The 25145-nt window shown below is 41.7% G+C and overlaps 1 protein-coding gene across 1 annotated transcript in view; it reads left to right on the forward strand.

Annotated features, from left to right (window-relative positions):
* The first annotated feature begins 23281 nt into the window (after positions 1–23281).
* The window catches only part of LOC126481278 (palmitoyltransferase ZDHHC16B), an 87772-nt gene continuing 85908 nt past the window's right edge, over positions 23282–25145 (forward strand). The window contains exon 1 of the mRNA XM_050104910.1: positions 23282–23468. The gene's annotated coding sequence lies outside the window, so the exon portion shown is untranslated. The remainder of the gene's footprint in view (positions 23469–25145) is intronic.

Raw genomic sequence — 25145 nt, forward strand, 5'->3', positions numbered from 1 at the left:
TTAGGGATCTGGTCTTCCAAAGAATCCTTTTACAGGCTCCCGTTAAAGGTGATTGCACCCCTTTGCAGCACAGCACGATCGCAATTTTTGCTCTCATGTTCAGATTGGAACGACCTGATCATTCAAAATCATTCAACGAAATTTGAACGTGACCCGAAGCAGCGAAGGGTACTTATGCTTTTTCCGCCCTCCTCTTCTGCACTCTCCTGTGGCATGATCACAGGGAGAGCAACATTATCATGTGCATGAATAAAACGGCAAAGGATCCCTCTAAGACACCCCAGTTCGACAACACCCTCGGTGCCACCCACGCACGTTTGTTTAGCACATTACATATGTATGTGTCAAGAACTTCGACACCAATTTAGGCTGAATTGGTGTCGAAGTTTCTGATAGGTACATTTGTAATGTGCTCAACGAAGGTGCGTGGGTGACACCAAGGGTGTTGCCAAACGGGAGGGGAGGCTGAAAAAGCATAAGTACAATTTGCTGCTTCGGATCCCATTCAAATTTCATCTAGTGGTTTTGAACAGTCCCTAGTGATTCCAGCCTGTACACGAGAGCAAAAATTGCGGTCGTCCTGCACTTCAGTGGTGTGCGATCACGTTCAGTAAGGTTACAGCGCCACTAGGTTTCCTTAGGGAAGGGTTGAAACGTCCGATGGTGTTAGCAGTGAGACAGGTTGTCAAGAACGTCTTCCTGTTGCTCATTCCACTGTGAACTATCGTTTCCGACCATGAAAAGTATGGGAATCAACGTACTAAGGAAAAAGGTGGTTTCATTGACGTCCTTTGTGCCACCACATGATGCCTTTTTCTGTCAGTTCTGAGCGGCTGTGTGTCTGAAATGTTGTCCTCGGCCGGCCGGAGTGGCCGTGCGGTTCTAGGCGCTACAGTCTGGAGCCGGGCGACCGCTACGGTCGCAGGTTCGAATCCTGCCTCGGGCATGGATGTGTGTGATGTCCTTAGGTTAGTTATGTTTAATTAGTTCTAAGTTCTAGGCGACTGATGACCTCAGAAGTTAAGTCGCATAGTGCTCAGAGCCATTTGAACCATTTCTTTGTTGTCCCCGGTCACTGGTAAGGAAAAGGTGTTATTTCAAAGCAAGGTGTGGTGGTTTTGACTTCCACCACAGAGGCGTCAAAAGAAGGGCTGAAATGAGGGTAGGAGAGCCTGTGACGACTTAACCATCGTGAGACACGTCCACGATGGCATGGGGCAGAACTGTGGTGAAATTTGGTGCCAATGTGACATCATTAACCCACCTTACAGCTCACTCGAACTTCTGAGCTGTGGCCTTTTTATCGCTTCTGTCGATGGTTCACTTTAGAGCATTGCCGCGCCTGAGGGTTACGCCACGCCTTTACACCATTGCGGCGGAAGGTTGTAGGCACCTTTCAGCCAAATTTAAAACTTATATGTCGCAATGGGAGGAAATTACAGAGTTTCGGAAACTGATCCTTTAATTCTGTTATGCAGTGGATAAATAAATATAGAGAGAAGATTTAAAAATATTTTATTAAATCTTCTCTCTATATTTATTTATTTAAATAAATAAATAAATATAGAGAGAAGATTTAATAAAATATTTTTCATTTGCATGCAGTAGTATTTTTCTATTGTGCTTTTAGCGACTGAAAAGTAAGGTCTAATGCCAAAAATATATTTTTTGTGATATAATTGCTGTTTAACAATTTGGGATGTTTTTCCCTTACCTGCACCGTGAAATCTTGCTTCTTGCTAAATTTCATGATTTTAGGCCAAAGTTAAGCATCCTAGATTTTGGTAAGTGAGTTTGAGGGTTTCAAAATATGTCACATAAATGGTCATATCTTTTAACTGCAATGACTTAGAAGCTTAAATGTTTCATACCGGCAAGGGACCGTAGACCTTAGTATGCGGCATGAATTTGAACTTGATTTGCCTATCCATAACTGAGAAATAGGGATATGATCAGACGGACAGACAGACGGATAAAAAATGACCAAAAAATATTTTTTTCGTGTGGTATAATTATGAGTGAACAATTTTCGATTTTTTTCCCTTTACTGTGTAACCTTTTTCCTTGCCAAATTTCATAGTCGTTGGTGAACGGAGTGTATCCTGTAGGTTTTGATGAGTGAGTTTGCGAGTGTCAAAATATGTGACATAAACGGCCTATCTTTTGATTTCTTTTGATCTCTTAAATTTTTTACACCGCCGGACCGAGACTCGGACTGCAGACCTTTGCCTTTCGCGGGCAAGTGGTTTCTCGACTGAGCTACACATACATATCTCACGACCCGTCCTCACACCGAAAGTATGCCCATGAGGACGGCTCGGGGGAAGTGCTTGGGTAGCTCAGTACAGTTCGCCTTCGGCGTTGTAGCGGCTCGGACGTGCCTAACGCACCGGCCGCGCTCCGTTTAGCGCGAGCTTTGTTTACATCCGTGAGGCTTCGCATAGCAGTGTATTGATTACTACAGATCACGGTGGCTCTTTCTGACTGGAAGGCACTATCAAGTTGACGTTCGACGCACAATACACAAGACCAAAAGCACACGAAATCGAACGTTTCATGCGCGAAGTGGAAAAACTACGGTCGCAGGTTCGAATCTTGCCTCGGGCACGGATGTGTGTGATGTCCTTAGGTTAGTTAGGTTTAAGTATTTCTAAGTTCTAGGGGACTGATGATCTCATAAGTTAAGTCCCATAGTGCTCAGAGCCATTTAAACAATTTTTTTGGTAAAACTTGATCCTCGGGAGCTGATGGGAATTCACCAATCAATAGTGGCCAGCGTCGTATACGTAAAACTCATAGACAAGGCAGCGTGCGACAGACTTATCCGGCGGTCCACCGAAGGTTACCGCATTTGACACGCCGACATGAACGTGGGTGTGGTTTCTGCTGATCATGCCGGTCTGGGAGTGAGAACGGTACGCGTATTCGAACCTCCGTTCGAAGTTCCTGCAGACATGGTTATCACAGCACTTCGCCCTTACGGTTCGGTCCTTAATCATGCTTCGGAGAAATGGACCAGCTTCGAGACGTATCCCGTACTCAACGGAGTGCGCCAAATAAGAATTGAACTCCAGAAGCATATACCATCTTATGTGACAATAGGTGGCTGCCGAGCCATCGCTGTATACGATGATCAACCGAAAACCTGTTCTGGCTGCGGGCAGGAAGGCCATGTCCGAACTGACTGTCTTCAGCGACGTCTAGTACAGCTACCTCGGGACACTCAGCAGCCGCCACAGCAGATGACGTCGCTGCCTATTACGTATGTGGAAGCGCTACGTAACGATGTGAGCGACGCACATGACAAGCCGTTGCCCGTAGAATCTGCGAGTATCGCCCCCGATCCCACGTCACTGACGGCGCAAATGGCCTTGTCACATTACCAGCCAGACGCCCCACAACAGATGCGGAGCCACTGTCCTACCACGCTCCAGTCAAACCCATCTTCAGATATGGAAGCGGAGCCGCAAGAGGATCGCACTGAACAGCGTCCCTCAGCAGACGTGGAAGCTCCACCACGAAAACAGCGGTCGGAGGAACGAAAGAAGAGACAGCTGTCCACAGATGACGAGCACCACAACCGAGGCGACGAACAAGACAATGGGAACGATCAAGATTCGTTTCCACCGCCAGGCCAGGACGACGTCACATCCACAGGGTCGGTGCTACAAATCGTGAAGAATCCGCCACATCAACGAGACGCGATGGATACAGATGTGCAACAGGATGAGGTCCCACCTGCAGATGAACGCCCGTCAACAGCGAGAGTCCTCACCAATGCATTAGGAGATTGGGCACAAGAAATGGAACAAACTGATGAGATGCAGGAGGCCGACTTTCAACCATTGGCTCCCACCGACAACGAAAAATGGGTCAAATGGCTCTGAGCACTATGCGACTTAACTTCTGAGGTCATCAGTCGCCTAGAACTTAGAACTAATTAAACCTAACTAACCTAAGGACATCACAAACATCCATGCCCGAGGCAGGATTCGAACCTGCGACCGTAGCGGTCGCTCGGTTAACCACCGACAACGAGTCGGGATGGAACCTTGCCCATGGCGGTCAATGAGGCAGTGTCGTGTGGTCTTGATCCAGGAAGAACGCTCCGTCGACGGCCGATCGGTAGATGCGTGAATTCCTAGCAGTGCACAAACGATGTCACACGTCTACCGTATTGGTTCAGTTAACATTAATGGTATTAGCACCTAAGTAAAGATACAAATGTCGCAAGATATGCTGCAGCCAGCGGACGTCGACATAGTTTTTCTACAGGAGGTACGAAACGATGCCCCAGTTGAGTTTTACGGTTATGACGTCTATCGTTTAACAGGTTACGATGGTAGCGGTGGCACAGCCATACTGTTACGAGAAGAAAAATTGGCGGAAGATCTGGAATACTTACTATCGACCCGTGGTGTTGCCCTAACTGTAGGGGATGTACGTTTGGTGAATGTTTACGTAAAGTCTGGCTCGACCAAGAGACACGAACGCACAACCATTTACACAGAGGAAGTGTCGCCGCTATTTCGAGGACGTCAGGAGACTTATATTGTCAACTGCGTTCTGCGGCCCAAGGACCAACGACCACACTTCGTTCCTTCCCGGCGTTATAGATGCTGGTCCGGGATCTTGCACTGCATGACACCTGGGAAATGACGCACGGCGACAGCCACGGATATACGTACTTTACAAGCCACTCAGCTAGTCGACTAGACAGGGTGTATGTGTCACGTGGGCTACGCAAGGCGACGATTGACGCCGAGGTGTGGCTTACGACCTTTACAGACCACCAGGCTTACATCTGCACCATCGCTCTACCACGACAGAAGACATGGGGCCGTAGGGGCCCATGGAAGCTCAACGTAGCCCACCTGCAGGATGAAAACTGTTTACGGGAGGTTGAAGTCTCATGACGACAATGTCAACGGCGTCAACGTTCGTACGATTCAACGATTAAATGGTGGCCCTGCTGCGTCAAACCGGCTTTACGCAGAATGTTCACACGATATGGCCAAGATAAGTCACATTGGCAACGGGCGACTTCCGAATTTTATTTCACACCCCTACGTGAGTTGGCGAAACAACCACCGTCTGCCGGCCATCAGCAGGCTGTCCAACGGATCAAAGCACAACTGCAGCGTCTAACAGCAGTGAAAATGGAAGGAGTTAAAGTATCTGCAAAGATGCTCGACAGATTATGCAACGAACAGCCGTCGTTCTACTATGTACTGAGAGAAAGAAGGCAGCGGCGACGTACACTTATACGGGATGTCGAAATGGCCGATGGATCGCGGGCCACGTTACAGGAGCATATTGCACGTGCTTTTGCTCACCACTACCGCAGTTTCAACGCGGAGGACCAGCTGGACAGAGCAGGACTGACAGACGTGCTTCGCGAAATGCCGGCGGACGACCATCCCACTGAAGTGGGTGGACTTATAGCTGAAATCACCGTGGTGATCTGGACGCTGCCCTAAAGTGTGGTGCGTTAAACAAATCCCCTGGACCGGATGGGCTCCCTCTTGAGTTCTACCGCATCTTTGCTCCCTTGATGGGACCGACGTGGATACAGATGTACAATGAACTCTTAACACCTACCTTACATGTCCCCACCAAGTTCACAGAGGGTATTATGATACCCGCTCCAAAACCAAGTGGTGGTCGTAGACCACAAGACTACCGGCCGTTGACAGTATTGAATGGAGACTACAAAATCTTTGCACGTATCCTCTGCGGTCGCCTTCAAGCGGCGATAAAGGACAAAACACATTTAGATCAAACATGTCTATTTGGGAAGAGCAATATACACACAGCGCTAGGGGCATACAGGGATGTCATAGCATTGATGTTGGCATGTCTATTATGAGGAGCCCTCGTTTCAGTGGATTTCGATCACGCTTTCGACCGAGTGGACCATCTGTTCCTCCAAGGGGTCATGGAAGGGATGGGAATCCTCCTCCAGTTTGTAGATACGATCATGAGGTTGATTAATGGCGCAAACTCGAGAGTCTTGGTGAACGGTGTTAGCTCGGAACCTTCCACCATCCAGCGCTCAGTGCGGCAAGGTTGCCCCCTTTCGGCCATCTTATTTGCAGACACTCTTGAACCTGCACTACACGGCCTCCGACGACGACTTGAAGGCGTCCAACTACGGACCTCATCCTTCCAATGCGGCGCATACGTCGACGATGTCATTCTTTTGGTCAAGTCAGGAGACGAAAACCAGGCGGCGCTGGAATGGCTCCAGCAGCAGTATGGAGCGGTGGCGGGTAGTGTCATCAACCTACGAAAGACCCGATGTATGGAAGTGGGCAGAGGGCGGCCACCAGGGACAGCAGTGCCCATCACCCCAAGGTCCCCACACTGAAGTGTTTGGGAGTGTTATTCCATGGAAACATACAACGTAGAGTGGCGGATAATTATCGACGGCTACTGCGACAGATTCGCGTCTTGGTACGACAACACGCACTGCACGCCATAGATATGTTCCAGCGTGCGCGTTATGTAAGCGTCCACTTGGCACCGAAAATAAGTCACTTGGCACACATACTGCCGTTGCCTACCACGATCGCGTCAAGACTACAGTCGGCCTTCGGACATTTCGTAAGTGCTGACCTCCCCTTCAAAATCCTACGATACCTTGACGCTGCCACCGAGAGGAGGAGGCATTGGACTCATAAACGTGAAGAACAGGGCGCGTGCGCTATTTGTTAGTACGATGCAACGCTATTGGAGAACCGAGCACGTAACCTTAATGGGCGCTGCGATCAGCGAAGTGGCTCCCCATTCACTCCGACCACCAGTCAATGTAGACGGCATCACGGCACCGCTCGCATACCTTCGGGACTTCTTCGTCGATTACAGTTACGTTCAGGACAACTTACAGGAGACCAGACTGCCCACAACTAAAGACATATGTCGAGGCTTCCTTCAGCAGCAATCTCGCAATGTGGCTGAACAGAAGTACCCGGCGATACAGTGGCAGAGAATATGGAGAGCGGTCCATCTTCCCTCTCTCCCTACAAAGGTACACACATTGTGGTATGCAGTGGTGAACGGCAAATTCTCGAACCGACAACGACTGCACTCTATTCATCTGGTCGACACGCCGATATGCCCCCACTGCGCGGTCGTCGACTCCGACGAACACCGTTTGTTTTGTTGTACGGCAATCGACTGTTGGCTTCTAACGAGGAAAATGCTGGCCCTTTTACTGCGTACGGCACACACGGCGATCAAAGCTGACGACCTACTGTTCCCGGACAAAGTATACTTTCCCACCTCCAGAACAAACGCCATAAACTGGATAAAGGGGATGGCTACATATTATTTGTATCGTACCGATGACAAGAACGTCTTAGACTTCTGACACGTACTGCAAAAGCAACATGATATCTTGGGGCAACACGTAAAATACAGAACATGTTTTTCCAGTTACTTGGGTTAGTTATTCACGGACCCTCCGGCTAGTTGGGGTGTTCTGGGTATGAGAAGTAAATGAGGAGATAGCTCAACGTTCAGGAACTAACGTTCAAGCCTGATGTATTCAGGGGACAGTACATAGTTTTTAAGTTAATGAGAAGTCGACCTGGATACACGCCAACAGGGATGTTGCAGGGTCCCGTTTTCTTTTGTTTCTTTTTCTAGTGAACTCTTTAAATTTAGACGGCGTTAGGAGCCGTTTTTACGTTTGGGTGTGTTGGATGGCATCCTTAGTTTCTGTATATTGTGTTTAGCACCTACGAAAGACCATAAAAATCAATAGACACAAAAAACACCTCAAATAAATCCCATTCATACCTTGGTCCACATTCCCAGGAAAGGGAGGGTGGAGACATGTTGGTCAGGCTTCGAGTTGCGACCCCTGCCCGCAATGCCTTCGTCAGCCCGTGACCTGACCCCTCCGAAAAAAAAGTCGATAGAGCACTTGCCCGTGAAAGGCAAAGGGTCCTAGTTCGAGTCTCGGTTCGTCACACAGTTTTAATCTGCTAGAAATTTTTGTGTAAAGCCCACACTCCGCTGCAAAATGAAAATTCGTTCTGGAAACAATCACCTCGGCTGCGGCTAAGTGATGTTTCCGAAATATCCTTTTTCCACTAGAGCTAGTGTCGCAAGGTGTACAGGAGAACTGTGAAGTTGCGAGGGTAGTAGATGAGGTACTGCCGGAAGTTGAGCTGCGAGAGCACGTCGTCAGTCGATCATTATGTGATCAAAAGTATCCGGACACCCCAAAAAATATACGTTTTACATATTAGGTGCATTGTGCTGCCCCCTACTACCAGGTTCTCCATATCAGCGACCTCAGTAGTCATTAGTAGAGGCACCTGTTTTCCGCAAAGCGCGAAATCGCTAAATTTTCACGAAATTTTACACATTTTGCTGAAAACGCGAAACTATTTACTTTTAAGCCAAATCGCGAAATAATTGACGAAACTTTGCAAAATCTCATCATTTGAACTTAACTGCGGAAATTCGATTCGAGTGATAGTGTTACAATACGGATATCGATTGTACACCGTTTCGATATATATAATATATCGAGTATTCCAAAGACATTCTACAATGTTCTGGCGGTGTATTCATTGTTGCGTGTTGGAAATCGTTGTGGATCGCCGGTGCATTGAGTGTGGTATTTTGTGTTTTGTTTTCGTGCTACAGATGATTAATATGGTAGCGACAGTTTTCGACCGAGAAAAGGAATTTTCGTCAGAAGGATTTTATGTTTTCGACAAAAGTAGGAAGATACTTATGTGCAAATATTGCAATGTGCGTATTTGCTGTAGTTTGTGCAGGTTAACGCAGCTAAATGACAGGTAACACGATTTAAGGGACAAAATAAACTTATGCTTTATTCGCACAACACATATTAATATATGTGACTACCAAATTATATTACGTTGCCTCATCAACAAAAACGGAACATATATATTCCATAGAGTCTAATGCATTCTGCACATAATATCTTGTGCGCCACTATGCACGCCGGAAAATGTTTGTTCATATATCTCCAACACTTCCCCTTGAACAAATATTTTTCAGATACTTAACACTATACATCCCAGGTTAAACCATAATGTTTCACCATCTTCTGAATTTGTCCTTGCTGTGAGGCTTGGTTAGGAGATCAGATAACATTTCTTCCGTGCATAGATAACTGAGGTTTATACTCCCCTGTTCCACATGATGTCTTATAAAGTGATGCCTTATGTCAATATGTTTGGATCTTACACTGGTGACATTATTTTTTGCAACTTTAATAACTCCCATATTGTCACAAAATATCACAGTTGGCTTCTATGTAGGAGGACATTCTATTTCACTTATCAGTGTACGGATCCAAAGAGCTTCTTGGATAGTGGAGGACAAGGCCATATATTCAACTTCTACAGTACTCAAAGCAACAATTCTTTGTCTTGTACATGACCATGATATCAATCCTCCCATTAATCTAAAACAACTTCCAGTAATGGAGTGTCTGCTTTCCAACTCATTTCCCCAGACTGCATCACTGCATCCTTCCAAATTTATGTTTCCAGTTTTAGAATATTTTAACTTATAATCAGCAGTTCCATTTAAATATCTGAATATTTTCTTGACTGCCATCTAGTGCTTTTCTCTCAGATCACTGCAAAACTTGCTTACTGCATTTGTGGAAAATGCAATGTCTAGTCTGGAAGTCTGTGCTAAGTACAGTAGACTTCCTACAGCTTCCAAATAGGGTACACTTTCCTTACATTTCTTGTCACCATCAGTTATTAGCAGTTTTGCATTGTTTTCCAGGAGTAGAAATAGGTTTACAATTTTCGATATTGAACTTTTCTAAGATCTTCCTTGTGTACAGAGATTGATCAATCCATAATTCTTCTCTGTTGGCACTTCTTAGAATCTTCATGCCTAAGTATTGATTAATTTCCCCTAACTCATGCATATTAAATTCTTACCATAACCGTTCTTTAAAAAAGTCCATCTGGCTTTCACTACTGGTTAAAATAAAAAAATCATCTACCCATATGGCCATGATTGCAAATTCTTCATTGCTCCTTTTATGATGTATACTGGGATGTGCCTTTCACTGTAACATGCCTAGTTTTATCAAACTTTTATGCAAACATTTATTCCAGCAATGGCCACTTTGCTTTAATCCATATATGCCTTTCTTCAAACACCAAATTCTCATTTTCCCTTGATAAGGTCGCTTAACTTCATCAGGTGGAATCACATATATTTCCTCTTCCAGTCTTCCATTCAGGTAGGCTGTTTTCACATCCATTTGGTGAATTAATAAGCCTTCCTTTACTGCCAGAGCTAAAAGGTATCTTAATGATGAATACTTCACCACTGGTGAGCAACTTTCATTGTAATCTATTCCTTCTTTCTGGGAATATCCTTTAACTACCAATCTGCCTTTGAATTTTGGTATTGCACTCTCAGGATTTTTAATACTAAACACCCATCTTGTTCTTAGTGGCTTTTTATTTTCAGGCATGTCAACCCATTCATATGTATCATTATCCACAAAAGATTGCAGCTCCTTTTCAATAGCCTTCTTCCAGTCTTGAGCATTTGAACTTGCTAAAGCTTCACCAACTGTGGTTCGTTCATTGTTGATTGTTTGGGCAGCATACATTTCATAATCTGGATATTCTTTTGGTTTTGCTATACGTGAAGACCACCTTAAACTGATTCCTCTGTTGAATCTTCTTCCTCAATTTGATTCTCGGGTAGCACATCAGCTTCCTCTTTATTCTTGTCTTCCTCTGTTTCAGTTTCCATCTCTGTTTCAGCACTATCACACAATATGCTTGGCTGCATTACTGTGTCATTTTGACTACTTTCCTTTATTTTAGGTCTATAATCCTCCCAAAATACTACATCTCTACTACTTATTATCTTCTTATTCACAGGATTATAAAATCTGTAGCCTTTTGAATCCTCACAGTAACCAACAATAATATATTTTTGAGATTTTGCATGCCACTTTTCTCTTAATGGTTTTGGAATCTGAACCATTGCTTCACATCCAAAGACTTTTAAGTGCTTTAGATCCAGTTTCTTCCCAGTCCAAACTTCATAAGGTGTCTTGTGACTCAGAGCTTTGGTAGGTGATCTGTTAATTAAATAACACTGCTGTTGACACAGCTTCTGCCGAAAAACACTTAGTTAGTTCAGCATCGCTTAACATACTTCTTGCCTTTTCTACAATGGTTCTGAGAAGGTCTGTAGTGAATGTTAGTCTGATGCCTAATACCCATTCCATTCAACTGTTCCTTAAACCGTCTGTTTAAATATTCTGATCCATTGTCTGATCTAATGATTTTAATTTTCTTCCCAGTCTGTCTTTCGACTATTTTGCAATAAACAACAAATACATCATTCACTTGATCCTTGCTACTTATAAAATAAACATGCATGTATCTAGAAAAATCATCTATGAATGTCGGGAAATAGAAGCTACCTCCTAAGGATTCATTCTCCATATGTCCACAGAGATCTGAATGTATGAGTTGCAAGACTTCGGTAGATCTGCTCTGATTCGATTTAAATGGCAATCTAGCTTGCTTCCCTTGCAAACACACCTTACATTGAACATTACTCATTCCATAATTTTCCATCCCAGTTGTCATATTCTTCAGTAAAGTCATACTTTTCCTATTCAAATGTCCAAGTCACCTATGCCACAAGAAACCTTTTGCAGCATAAACAGAGTGATTTCCTGTTTCAGCAGTATTTTGAACTGTATTCACTTTGTAAATACCTCTTACATTACTTGAAATAGCTACAATATCACCACAAGAGTCTATCACTTTGGCTCCCTCTATATCGAAGATAACTTTATTACCATTATTTACTATTTCGCTTACTGACAACAAATTAGTTGCAATATTCTTTACATAATTTACATCATGGGCAGTAACAATTTGCTTTTCCCCATTCACAAGCAAATTAGGATCCACTTTTCCTGCGAGTTCACACCTTAACTTAGATCCGTCAACTGTAGAAATTCCAATGTCAGTCCTTGACTGAACATCATACAAACCTGACGGAGCTTTGGTAATGTGCACAGATGCTCCTGAATCTACAAACCATGATCGTCACTCGCTTCATTAAAAGAGTAAAAAACAGAAAATGCCTTACCTTTATCGGTAGTCTTCTCTCAGGACTACTAGGATTAACATGATTCTTTTCTTTTATACTCAACTTTTCGTTACACTTTGAAGCAATATGTCTAATTTTCTGGCATCTGAAACATCTTATTGGCTTCTTCTTCTTTTACTTAGAGCATAAAACCGACGCTGTTTCTTTTTCTGAAGCATTAGAATCTGGTTCATTTTTCACGTCCTGTAGAATCTTTACTTTAACACTATCCGCTGTAATGGATATTCCCGAACTTTCCAAACCCATAATCATTGGCAAATATTCCTCTGGTAGTCCAGCTAACAATAAAGTTCCAATCCATTCATCCGCAATTTCAAAACCAATATTTCTCAGACGATTGGAGATTGAGATTATTTTATTCACATATTCATCCACGCTTTTACACTTATTCAATCTTGTGGTTATCAGATCACGAAGTAATCCTACTTTTCTGGTTAAACCACCATCTTCAAATGCGTTTTGCGGTTTGTCCCATACCTCCTTTGCTGACGTAGCCTTTTCTATGTGAACATAATTCACTGGCTCAATCAAAAGGATTAGTTTTGATTTCGCCTTCCGATCCTTAGTAGCAAAACTTGATTCCGTAGGTGCCAATTTACCGTTTACGACGTCCCATAAGTCTTCCAAGTGCAAATACGCCTCAACGGCAAATTTCCAGGTCGCGTAACTTTCGCGCCCTACAAGCCGCTCTATTTGCGGTATCTGTGTTGTACTCATTTTAAAGTTATTTTCTTCTTTGTATAGCGTACACAATCCAAGTTTATACGAACTTCCGCGCACCTTTTGCGCAAATACACGTCACCTTAAAACTTATTATTTCGCTTTAATCCAGTACCTGGGCCCATAACCTGTTGTAGTTTGTGCAGGTTAACGCAGCTAAATGACAGGTAATACGATTTAAGGGACAAAATAAACTTATGCTTTATTCGCACCACACATATTAATACATCTGACTACCAAATTATATTACGTTGCCCCATCAACAAAAACGGAACATATGTATTCCATGAATCTAATGCACTCTGCACATCATATCTTGTGCGCCACTATGCACGCCGGAAAATGTTTGTTCACATATCCCCAACAGCACTGAGTGGCAGAGGAAGGACACGTGCCTGCAACACATTAATAACAGTTCTGCCCATAAGAAGAAGAAGGAGAAGGCGCTAACAACTACTGGTATAAAAAGACAAGCTACGCTCACGGAAGTCACTGCTGCGGCAAAACGAGCGGAAATTGGTAAAGAAGAATTCATTTTATCGACCACTCGAGCTTTCATTGAGGCTAACATTCCGATGGCAAAAGTTGATCATCCGAAGCTGAGAGAATGGATGAACAAATACATACCAGGTTTGTGTAATAATTAATTTACCGTCTGCTATTCGCAGCAAAGATTACGTAATCTCGATAGCCAATAATTTTTGTTGGTCAGAATAGGCCTATATTAAAAACAATTTTTCCTCGAGCACCCTCTTAAAAAAGTCTTATAATTGGGTAATGTGGTAATTTAATTCGTTACATAGTACTCTATTAGCAGTTCTATTGACATTTTTAAGATGCTGGAGACTTACCCTCAGCTGGAAGACTACGGGAAGGTTACATACCTCGAATCATCAAAGAAGAAGAGGAAAGATTAAAAGGAGCCGTGAAAGACGAAAGAGTTTCAATTCTTTGTGATGAAACGACAGACAGAAAAGGGCAGTGTGTGTTCATGGTTCTGATAAAAGTACTTAGTTGTGGCGATGGTGCAGTTCAGAAACTATTTGTCGGGGGAGTGAAAGTTATTGCAAATGCAAATGCTACAGAATGTGCGCAAGCAATTATGAGTGTAATACAGAAACTTGAAATTCAGTACAGAAATGTAGTTTCTATAACTTCTATAACTCATTAGACACCGTGAGAGAGGAGAATGGGGCAGTCCTCTGAACTCACGGACTGTGAATGTGGTCAAGTGATTGGGTGTCACTTGTGTCATACGTCTGTACGCGAGATTTCCACACTCCTAAACATCCCTAGGTCCACTGTTTCCGATGTGATAGTGAAGTCGAAACGTGAAGGGACACATACAGTACAAAAGCGAACAGGTCGACCTCGTCTGTTGTCTGACAGAGACCGCCAACAGTTGAAGAGGGTCATAATGTGTAATAGGCAGACATCTATCCATATCACCACACAGAAATACCAAACTGCATCAGGATCCACTGCAAGTACTATGACAGTTAGGCGGAAGGTGAGAAAACTTGGATTTCATGGTAGAGCGGCTGCTCATAAGCCACACATGACGCCGGTAAATGCCAAACGACGCCTCGCTTGGTGTAAGGAGCGTAAACACTTGACGATTGAACAGTGGAAAAACGTTGTGTGGAATGACGAATCACCGTACTCATTGTAGCGATCTGATGGCAGGGTGTGGGTATGGAGAATATCCGGTGAACGCGATTCATAATGTTCGGCCTGTGGCGGAGTGGTTACATGACAATAACAACCCTGTAATGGACTGGCCTGCACAGAGTCCTGACCTGAATCCTATAGAACACCTTTGGGATGTTTTGGAATGCCAGACTTCGTACCAGGCCTCACCGACCGACATCGATACCTCTCCTCAGTGCAGCACTACGTGAAGAATGGGCTGCCGTTCCCCAAGAAACCCTCCAGCACCTGATTGGAAGTGTGCCTGTGAGAGTGGAAACTGTTATAAAGGCTAAAGGTGGGCTAACACCATATTGAAAAAATGGTTCAAATGGCTCTGAGCACTATGCGACTTAACTTTTGAGGTCATCAGTCGCCTAGAACTTAGAACTAATTAAACCTAACTAACCTAAGGACATCACACGCATCCATGCCCGAGGCAGGATTCGAACCTGCGACCGTAGCGGTCGCTCGGCTCCAGACTGTAGCGCCTAGAAACGCACGGCCACTACGGCCAGCAACCATATTGAATTCCAGCCTTACTGATGGAGGGCCCACGAACTTGTAAGTCATTTTCAACCAGGTGTCCGGATGCTTTTGATCACATAGTGTGTATGTAACAACACAAAGATGATCAGAACAGTTCTTGTAGCAGAGTGCAAAATTTAGGGAAATTCCCCTAGAACCTCCTCCTTCCTCCTTGTCACTGATATCAGAGCAACCAGTTTACCTACATTCCAACAATTTCAAAATTTTATCGTGGTCTTCTGTAAGTCCAATTACAAACGCATTACCGTCAAGGAAACACATGAGCTAATACCTCAACGCTTTCTGACAACAATCAAGTGAGGAAGAAAAATCTATCACAGATTTAAGTACTCCCGTAACACTGCACTTAAGACGGAATGAAATAAACGAACTCTCATCGGTCAGACTAGAACTCGAGAGTTTGAGATTACAAAACTGTCACAGAAATGCGCCACTCTCAGTCCAAAACAGCCTCACTTAGTTTGATAAAAAGTGTTTTTTCGAGATTCAAGCCATCTAGATTCCCAATGCCTGTAACAGGGTTGATAAATAATATTACCAATGGTCTATCAGAGAACATATGTTACGCGGGCTAAATTCCACAAGTGCTCATATTCGCTGTTGGAGTCAGCCAAAGTATCGTTCTATCGCTAATACCAAACAACTTTCGTGAATCTGCAAGCCAGGTAACTTCAGATTACCACAACAGAGCGTGCTGGGCTAGAAATGCTGAGAAATGTACCTGAGACACCCGACGTGCGGCGAGTTTTATCCTCCCCCACAGCCATTGCTATTTTTCCAGAAAACACTTTTCCGTATGTGCAGTCAGTATGTATGATCAACAATCAACATGAAGAAACCATCCCAGCAACAGCTATGAATGGCAGACTGTAACTGACACCGGAAAAAAATACCTGCAGCCTAAGTTCTGAAGTCATACTTGGTTCTTTCCGCCAACTACCAGAAAAAATTAGAAATCGTTAGACTTTCCCATTAATTTGTAGCTACAAGCCGAATAAATGATCCGACGCTGAGCCTTTCGTGATTCTTTGTAAACCTGGGTTGTGACTTCGCAGGTTTCTGCCATGGAGTTGAAAGCTACAGGATTCTAAATGGTTCTGAACTGCATTAACAGACCAAAGGCAGCTGGCATTCTAGCTGACAGTGTAACGCACGCAACGTTTAAATTTTTCGTTTTTGAATTAAGTGGCTGGATGAACATAGGGTTCCAAAATACTCATATCAGACCCCAAGAAATGCTTTCAACAGATGATCATATCAGTGTACAAACATTCGCAAAACAGATACCAGGTGGACTGATGACCATAGATGTTAAGTCCCATAGTGCTCAGAGCCATTTGAACAGATACTTTGGAAACATAACGAGGATTATATAATACTTGATATCAATAGTTGGCTAAAACAAAAATCTAATAGTATTGAAGTTATTTGCAGTACTCTAGGTGTTTACCGAAAATACAGACTACAGAGGGAGGTAGGTGGCAGATTAGTAATTGTAGAAAAGAAATTTGGATCCTCTCAGGCAAAGATTGAGTCTGCTTGTGAAATTATTTGTTAGACGTATTAGCTGCATACATGTATTTGCCACCAGATTCATCCACATAAACAAGTGAATACACCAGAAAAAAACGCAGGCCATTGCTGTGAATGCTCTCCAGCCAAGAGCGTACCATTATCTAAGCTGAGTGAGAAGGAGTAAAGGGGGCAGCAACACATACTACTTTCGTTTAACGGGAGCAGTCTAGCTAGGAACAAAGCACAATTTATTGCATAATAAAACTCAAAGCAAACTGATAATCAGTCATCGAGCATACTTATGCTGCCAAATTATATCTAGTATCTAGTGCCTTGCAACATAATATTCAGACATATGCGAATACTTTCTGTATTCACACCTTTATAGTTTCTGAGAAATGATCATGAGATTTAACAATAAATGGCGCTCTGTACACTTGCTACTAGCCAACATCCATAATATATTGTAGCTTGCTTCAAACTGATACGGAATTGATTCGTCTGTCTGTGTGATAGGCCAAGATCCAAGTTCGGTTCGAGAAGATTGTTTTTCGCCAGAGGTATGGGTGGGGTGTGTAGTTACTCTCCAGCGCTTCCGCTGGCTACGCCTTTTCGTGCCATAATAGCTGGAGAGAAGTGCAGTCTCTTACAGCGCAATGATAAAATTAAAATTTCGTAACTAGTGGGCAGGAGAAACTTCCTGCAAAACCGATATAATAGTTTTCTCTGGAAATTACCTAGAGCACATCGTTCTTGAACTTAACCACGATGGAATTATATAAGATATCCTGTAGTAGGCTAGAGTTCTTTGTGGATGTTTGTACAAAAACTAGAATTAGATGATATAAATATGACGTTAGAAGTTCGATTTGGATGTCGATACCGCGATAAGTAACATCACAGTAGGCAGTTCAATTGAAGAGGACTGGACGACTCTAAAAAGGGGCAATCACAGATGCTGGAAGGACAAACATCGGTACAAGGTTGGTAGCTGCGAAGAAACTTTACCTAACAGATGAAATACTTCAGTTGATCGATGAAAGAAGGCATACAAAAAAGTTCTGCGAAAGACAAGAATACAGCAATATAAATACCATAGGAATGAAATAAATAGGAAGTGCAGAGCAGCCAAGGCGAAATGGCTGCAAGAAAGATGTGAAGAAATCGTAAAAGAAATGATCGTACAGAAGACTGACTCAGCATGTGGATAAGTCAGAACAACTTTCGTTGAAAATAAAAGCGAGGGTGGTACTGTAAGTTTATCATAATGGAAACTGCACTGTTAAACGCAGAAGAGAGAGCACGTAGGTGGAAAGAGTACACTGAAGGCCTCTGTGAGGGGGAGGACTTGTCTGCTGATGTGGTAGAAAAAGACACTGAACTCGATACGGAAGAGATAAGGGATCCAGTTATTGGAGTTAGAATTTGAAAGAGCTCTGGAAGAATTAAGATCAAGTAAAGCAGAAAGGACAGACAACATTCCATTGGAATTTCTAAAGTCAATGGAGGGAGTGGCAAACAAAGGACTACGACTATTCGTATTGGTGTGCCGAATCTATGAGACTGGCGACGTTCCATCAGATTTTTGGAAAAATAGCGTCCAAGCAATTCCGAATATAGCAAGGGCGGATTAAGTGAGAAAACTATCGCAGACTCAGCTTAGCAGCTCATGCATCAACGCTGCTCAGAAGAATAATATACAGAAGAATGCAAAAGAAAAATTGAATATCTGTTGGATGACCCTCACTATGCCTTTCTGAAAGTTAAAGGCACCAGAAAGGCAGTTCTGACGTCGTGCTTGATAATGGAAGCAAAGCAGAAGAAAAATCAAGACACGCTCGTAGGATTCACCGACCTAGAAAAAGCGTTCGACAATGTAATGTAGTGCAAGACGTTGGAAATTCTGAGAACAACAGGAGTAAACTACAGGTGAAGGCGAATAACATACAATATGTACAAGAAGAAAGAGGGAGCAACAACACTGGAAGAGCAAGAACGAAATGCTCAGATTAAAAAGGGAGTAAGACATGGATGCAGTCTGGTGTGTTGATTGGAATGAACATTCTGATGGGTACAGAATAAGGATTGAGAGTAAATTGGAAAAATACAAGGTTAATGAGTTATACCAGAAATGGGAACAGCGAGAAGCTTAACATCAAAAGTGGTGATCACGAAATTGGTGAAGTTAAGGAATTCTGCTACCTTGAAAGCAAAATTGCCCACGACGGACGAAACAAGGAGCCATAAAAATTAATCTAGCGTTGGCAAAGAGGGCATTCCTAGCAAATATAAATCTGCAGGTATTTTAACATAGGCTTTAGATTTAAGGCATAAATTTCTGAGGATGTACGTTTGAAGCACAGCATTGTATGATAGTGAATCATGGGAACACCGGCACAGAAGAGAACTGAAGTGTTTGCGATTTGGTGCGGCAGACGACTGTTGAGAATAAAGTGGACTGATAAGGAATGAGGTTCTCCGTGTGGAAAACACCGACAAGAAGAAGGAACAGGATAATAGGACATGTATTACAATATCGGAGAATAACTTCCATGACACAAGAGAGAACCGTAGAAGGTGAAAGCTGTAGGTGTAGGGGATGACAGAGATTCGAATACATCCAAATACGTACGGCGCAAATGCTGCTCGGTGATGAAGAGGTAGCGCAGGACAGAAATTCGGGGCATGCCGCATCACACCAGTCACAGGACAGACAGGGTGAAAAAGAGACAATTGCTAATGCAATGAGGGCTATAAAATCAAGCAAGAAAGTTTACACGATCATGTTTCTCTGGCAGAAGCTACAATCACAATCAACTTAGACAATGAGCGGCTCATACTTCAAAAAATACTTCATCAAGCAAGACCAGCAGTAGGCAAAAATGCCAGAAATCTTCATCAGTATACAAGCAGTATGATGGGTCTTTTCTAAAAAAAATAAGAAAAGGAAAACGTCTGCTGCATATTAGCAACTGTATATAGGCGTCCGTTGATCAAACCACGCAGCTCAGACTTCCAAACGACCACAATAAAACTGTATTACAGAATCTCTCCGACAACCCTGACTTATTTTTGTCACGCGTTAGAATTCCTAATGGCAAAAAAAAAAAAAGATCCAACGTCTCGTCAACGTCAAGGTCATAAGGAACCGACCTCGATACCTCCGCGATAATGTTAACTACTAGACCAAGGAAAGAATAATTTATAGAATGTGTGTTTCCTTATTCACTAACCTAAACTGATCAGTTCACACCTTTGATCTATGTAAAACGACAGAGGAGGGAAGCGTTTACAATTCGCTTCATTGGATCACTTTGTGACACTGAAACTATCGAAGATGAATATTTAATATATTTCCATTCACTTGTGACATACGGAGTCATATTCTGAGGAACATGTCAGAAGCTAGTAAAGTCTATGTGGTACTAAAGCGGATCATCAGATTTACGAGCAGAGTCTACCCTAGATGCTCTTGCAAGAATTTATTTAGACCGATGGGGATCGCAACACGCCATACGCGTAAGTTTTTTCACTTATGTGCTTTGTCAACAAGACTCAACCAATATACAAAATTAACAATTCTTACCATGATCACCATACAAAAAGTAAACACGATCTACGAAAGATTTGAAAAGATCTCAGCGTAGTACGTAAGGGAGTGTACTATTAGGACAGAAAGATATATAACGAACTTCCAGTCACTAGGGAACTGCCTAAATTTTAAAAAAAAATCGTTTTGTCTTCGGATAGCTCTTTTTTTATAGACATTTTTGTTAATATATTGGACTTTTGAATTATGATGAATTTTAAATGTTACTGTACGAATCTACCTCTAGTACTAATGTCTCATTTCTTTACGTATCTTTTTATATATGAATTGGATTGTAAGCCTTTTGTATGATTGTTATTACTGACTTATTATCTGTGCACTAGAGGCTCATTTTTATGTAACGGTTTGTGTACGAATTAGATCGTAAACCTTATGCAAATTTATATCTGGTTATTACTGTAATCTGACAAGTTTTACATCCAAGCGATGCGCTCGCATCAAATATCTATGGAACTGCAAAATTAATCAAATAAATAAATAAATAAATAAACAGACGCTTAGTAGCTAAATAAATTGTATTCATATGGGATAACTAACCATATAAGCAACTCGAATCGAAATTCCCGACAGGCAGAACATAATACGTTATTCTGGATGAAGACTGTGAACAAGCAGAGAAGCACCATCAAGCGTAATTCAGGAAACTGTTCCCCATATACGTTAATGACTTAGCGGATATGTTAGTTGGAACCTCAGACTTTTCGCAGATGACGTCGTTACTTATCAGGAACTGTTATCTGATAAAACCCTAGTAATATCCCGTTGAATCTGGATGAAATATCAGCCTGCTGCAAGGACTGGTTGCACTATCAAGAAATGTGGAACTGTGCATTGCATTAAACTTAAAATTTAGTGGCTAAAGTGTGAGGATATGAAGTGGAACAGTCGCGTAGCTTAATTTTCAGATAAAACTATTTCCAGTCTTCGATGTATTGGTAGGATGCTAGGAGATTGCAGATCACGTGAGAAATAGATTCCTTACAAAGCACGCTATTGGAATACTACTGAAGTAGCCTATCAGATCGGTTTAACAGGAGACAACGAACATAATACAAGGAAATGCAAGGTGAATAAACTCAAATTTATTTAAGTACGGTACCTAGTGGCAGAGTACAAGAAATGAGGAAAAATCCTGTGTCGCATAATCGATGAAAAACGCCTAATATATCACAAAGATTTCAAGAACCCATTCCCTGCGAATAGTCTTCTTTTGTCAAGGGTGCTTAGACAAAATTAAAGAATGGCTACAATTCGCACGGGGACATGTAGGCAATCATTCTTTGTCGTGTCCGCAAGTGAAACGGGAAGAAACCTTTCTACCTGCATTTCATAGTGATTCACAGAACTTAGAGATAACTACAGTTTGGGAAAACTGGAGAAGTTTCTTCCAGGTCAAGCATCTTTTTATGAGAGGAGGCACTTTCTCATATGGGTTCTAGTAATTTGTCAAATCATGGAAATTTCGATGTGGGACAACTTGGAGATATTTTGTTTGTGTTACAGTAAAGTGTATGTACCTCACGTGCGAATTCCTGTAGAGTACAACGCTAGGTGAACACAGAACAGTTATAGATTACAAATTAGCGTCGTATGCCATTAAAGGGTTTTCCAGGGTTTTCGGAAAGCGCAGATCAATCTAACCTCCTGTAAACTGACTCAAAGGATATATGCAGCTTCGTCTAGTGGGACTGAAATTCTAAGGAATGTAACGAATACATTAATTTGTTGCATGTTTGGATCATCCAAAACAACGAGCTTTGGAAACTGTCACGAAAACCGAGTAAAATATACTTACGCCCAAAACCGTCTTTTTGTGGTATGAACGAGTGCAATGTGAGGAAGCTCATTATGCAAAAGAAATATTTTTTCATTAATCTTACATTTATTTTTGTGTTTTATGCTGACCCTGAAGAGTCTAGCGCGGATTACTCTCCACGTACCGACAAGTCTCAGTTCATTAGTGGCATGTATCCTTAGTTTGCAATTGTACTTTATATCTATCGCTGAATAAATTACGATGTCTGCATACGTTACGTCAGTCATTCGAACAAACAGCTTAAACCTGGAGTCTCAAGCATCATCGGATACTACTTCATAGATGCTTCACAGTTAAAATTTCACTAACATGGGTGGTGGATAAAATTAAAAGAACAAAGAAATCATGGTACCTTAATGATGGTCGACTTTGATTGTAATCATGAACAATGTAATAATCGTATAATTGTTCTGAATATGTGCACTCATATTCAGGATGAAAGCGAGTACGCTGAAGTCATGCGAGCTGTGTTGTATCTTAAAAATATATATCCGCAACAATACAACTACATCTGACGCTATATTTGTGCCTCAGAACCCACCATACGTTAGGTGACAGAGGGTACGTGGTATTCCAGAATACATAATATACAGAAAGTACAGAACAGTGGAAATGAGATCGTTTACCAGAAACTTGAAGCATTACAATGTATACCAGATTGCTTTAGAGTATATGAAAAATTATATTATTTGCTACTGACAACTTCTCTGTTATTGGCTTGCTTGTTTGCTTCTGTTATATTGGGTAAATTCCACATAAAGTCTATAAGCTTACCCCTCATTTCAAGTAGTCTATCGATACACTTCTTATTCTCAGCTAGCTCGTCTTCCAGAACTTTTGATAAGTCTTCGTAAAATTTAGTTGAAGACTGCGGTTGCATTTTCACACTTCGAACAGCGCGGTCAAAATCAGTGCGCTACAGAGATTAATTGCCTGTTACTTTCCTCCACAGATGTTACACTTTACTGTTCCATTTCGACCAAGGTCGTCTGTAACACAGGCAGGCGTTTTTTCGACTATAGCAGCATGGTAGTTTAATTTTATGTTGGAAAGCCATGCTATTATTACCCTTTAAAAACCAGTAAGCTTTTAAATACCCCATGAGCAAGAAATAGTATAAAAGTCAGTCATCGGAAAGAATACCGAAGAATCTCTTATCCATACAATTCTCAATGAGATACCTAAAACATTGAATAAGCGTATCTACCCCGTAAAATGCCTTTTTATCCTTAGTTTCCTCATCACGTTTAATTTGTGCATACATTAAAATTAGTCACACCAAAGGCTGTGGTTTTAAATATCTGTGGAAATGCCAGAAGCTGTATGACAACAACCATATGACACAAGTACTTACTGAGTAAAATGTACAAACGTGTGACGGCGAATATCTTGTACGGGTTGCTTGAACAGGTACCAGCAACTCAGATTGTATTACCGACCTCTGTTAAATTTGTGTAACCAAATCTTTGTATTAGATTGGTAAAACACTAAACAGCACGTTTATGTTTTTCATTACCATCTGTTTGTTTACACTTTTGCGAACAGAATGCACAGTGTCTTATCTTTTATTTGAGAAATTTCCAAATAGTCCTGCCTGCATGTTAGTTTTTCTGCGATATTTATCCAGAACTAGCAGTAAATGTAGATGTTTAAAACGTTAGCCACAGTGGAAATCTTTATACGGTATGCAATTCGCTACAAATAAATTTTCAACTTTGGGGCATAACTTTTAGGATTCGGATTTATTGTTTACTAACGACGTCGTTTGCAGCGGGAGTGTTTGGCCTCAATAGACATTAAGAAATTCGTATTATACAGAAATCACGAATAATTGCGGTTTATTATCGGATCTCAGATTTTTCTGAATTGGTTCTTTATTCTGAATGACCATTAAAGGAAGGGACAATATTTGTCAGTTGGCACAAGATTCCGACTCATATCTATTTTATGTTTTTATTACACTTTTTTAGCGTGGTCCCACACAGATTTTTCGTAAGAAATGTACAAAGTTTCATATTGGTTAAGAAAATAGCTTACTAAAAACATGAAGGAAAAATCGTAGAGAAACTTTGTGATTTTATCCCTTGTGGTACATATTTGAGGCTGCAACAGAGCCTGGATCATGGGAAAACGTGATAGGTACCTGTTGATTTGGTATTCTGTCTTATGAAAATGTATTGAGTCAGCCATGTTCAGAATCTACCAAGACGAAAATGACGATACCAAGTCCAAACATATTTTTATTTTATGGATTTGAAAAATGCTGATGCTATGTTTGTTGGATATTGTCACAGCTTAAATCCAGATCATGTTGAAATGAATGTAGGGTACCGTATTTTCTTCATGGTGTCTAGTATTGGTGGTACATTGTGTATAAACTTTTTGTATGCTCTTGATAAACAATTAAGAACTCTGTAGTCCGTGAATGCGACAGCAAAATATCATGTGAAATCACACAGCCACTAGTACAGGACTAGATCACTGTCATTATGGCGTATGGTATAGAGCCTATTGAATCTTCTTCCATGCTGCCGGAGTATGAAAAAGTGAGATTGTTAGTGGGCAGAAGGCTCACTTCAAAGTAGTTGAAAATATTCTGTATGTAGCACTTATAATGGTTGTATAAAGAAATATTGGTAGGGTCTACTGTAAATCATGATTCTGTTTCAACAGGTTGAGGACAAAGGCTCATGCAGTGCATTAGCTATTTAAGTGTCTGATGTGTTACTTAATTCTATTTTTGCATTAGAGCACCATATATTTTTTTCTAACACAATGAATATGATCAATCATTGAGTTAAAGTGAAATTATGATTGGAATTTGTAACATTCTTAGACAAGTTCTTTACTTTTAAATTTCCACTTGTTGTATACAAGATGTGGCTGTGAAGCTTTTCTTTTACTATCCTGTGGCTTATTTTCTCCAGCCACAATCAGATTTTACTGTAGGGATTCTGCAGGATTAACAGCCGATAGTGAATGAGAAGTATGTATTTATTTATTTATTTGTTCATATAAATCTTTTTTTCAGTACATATATTGTACACAGGATATTGGACAGAAAATCTTTTTAGCTATTGGTTTTTT

This window comes from Schistocerca serialis, chromosome 5, assembly GCF_023864345.2.
Source record: "Schistocerca serialis cubense isolate TAMUIC-IGC-003099 chromosome 5, iqSchSeri2.2, whole genome shotgun sequence".
Taxonomy (NCBI): domain Eukaryota; kingdom Metazoa; phylum Arthropoda; class Insecta; order Orthoptera; family Acrididae; genus Schistocerca; species Schistocerca serialis.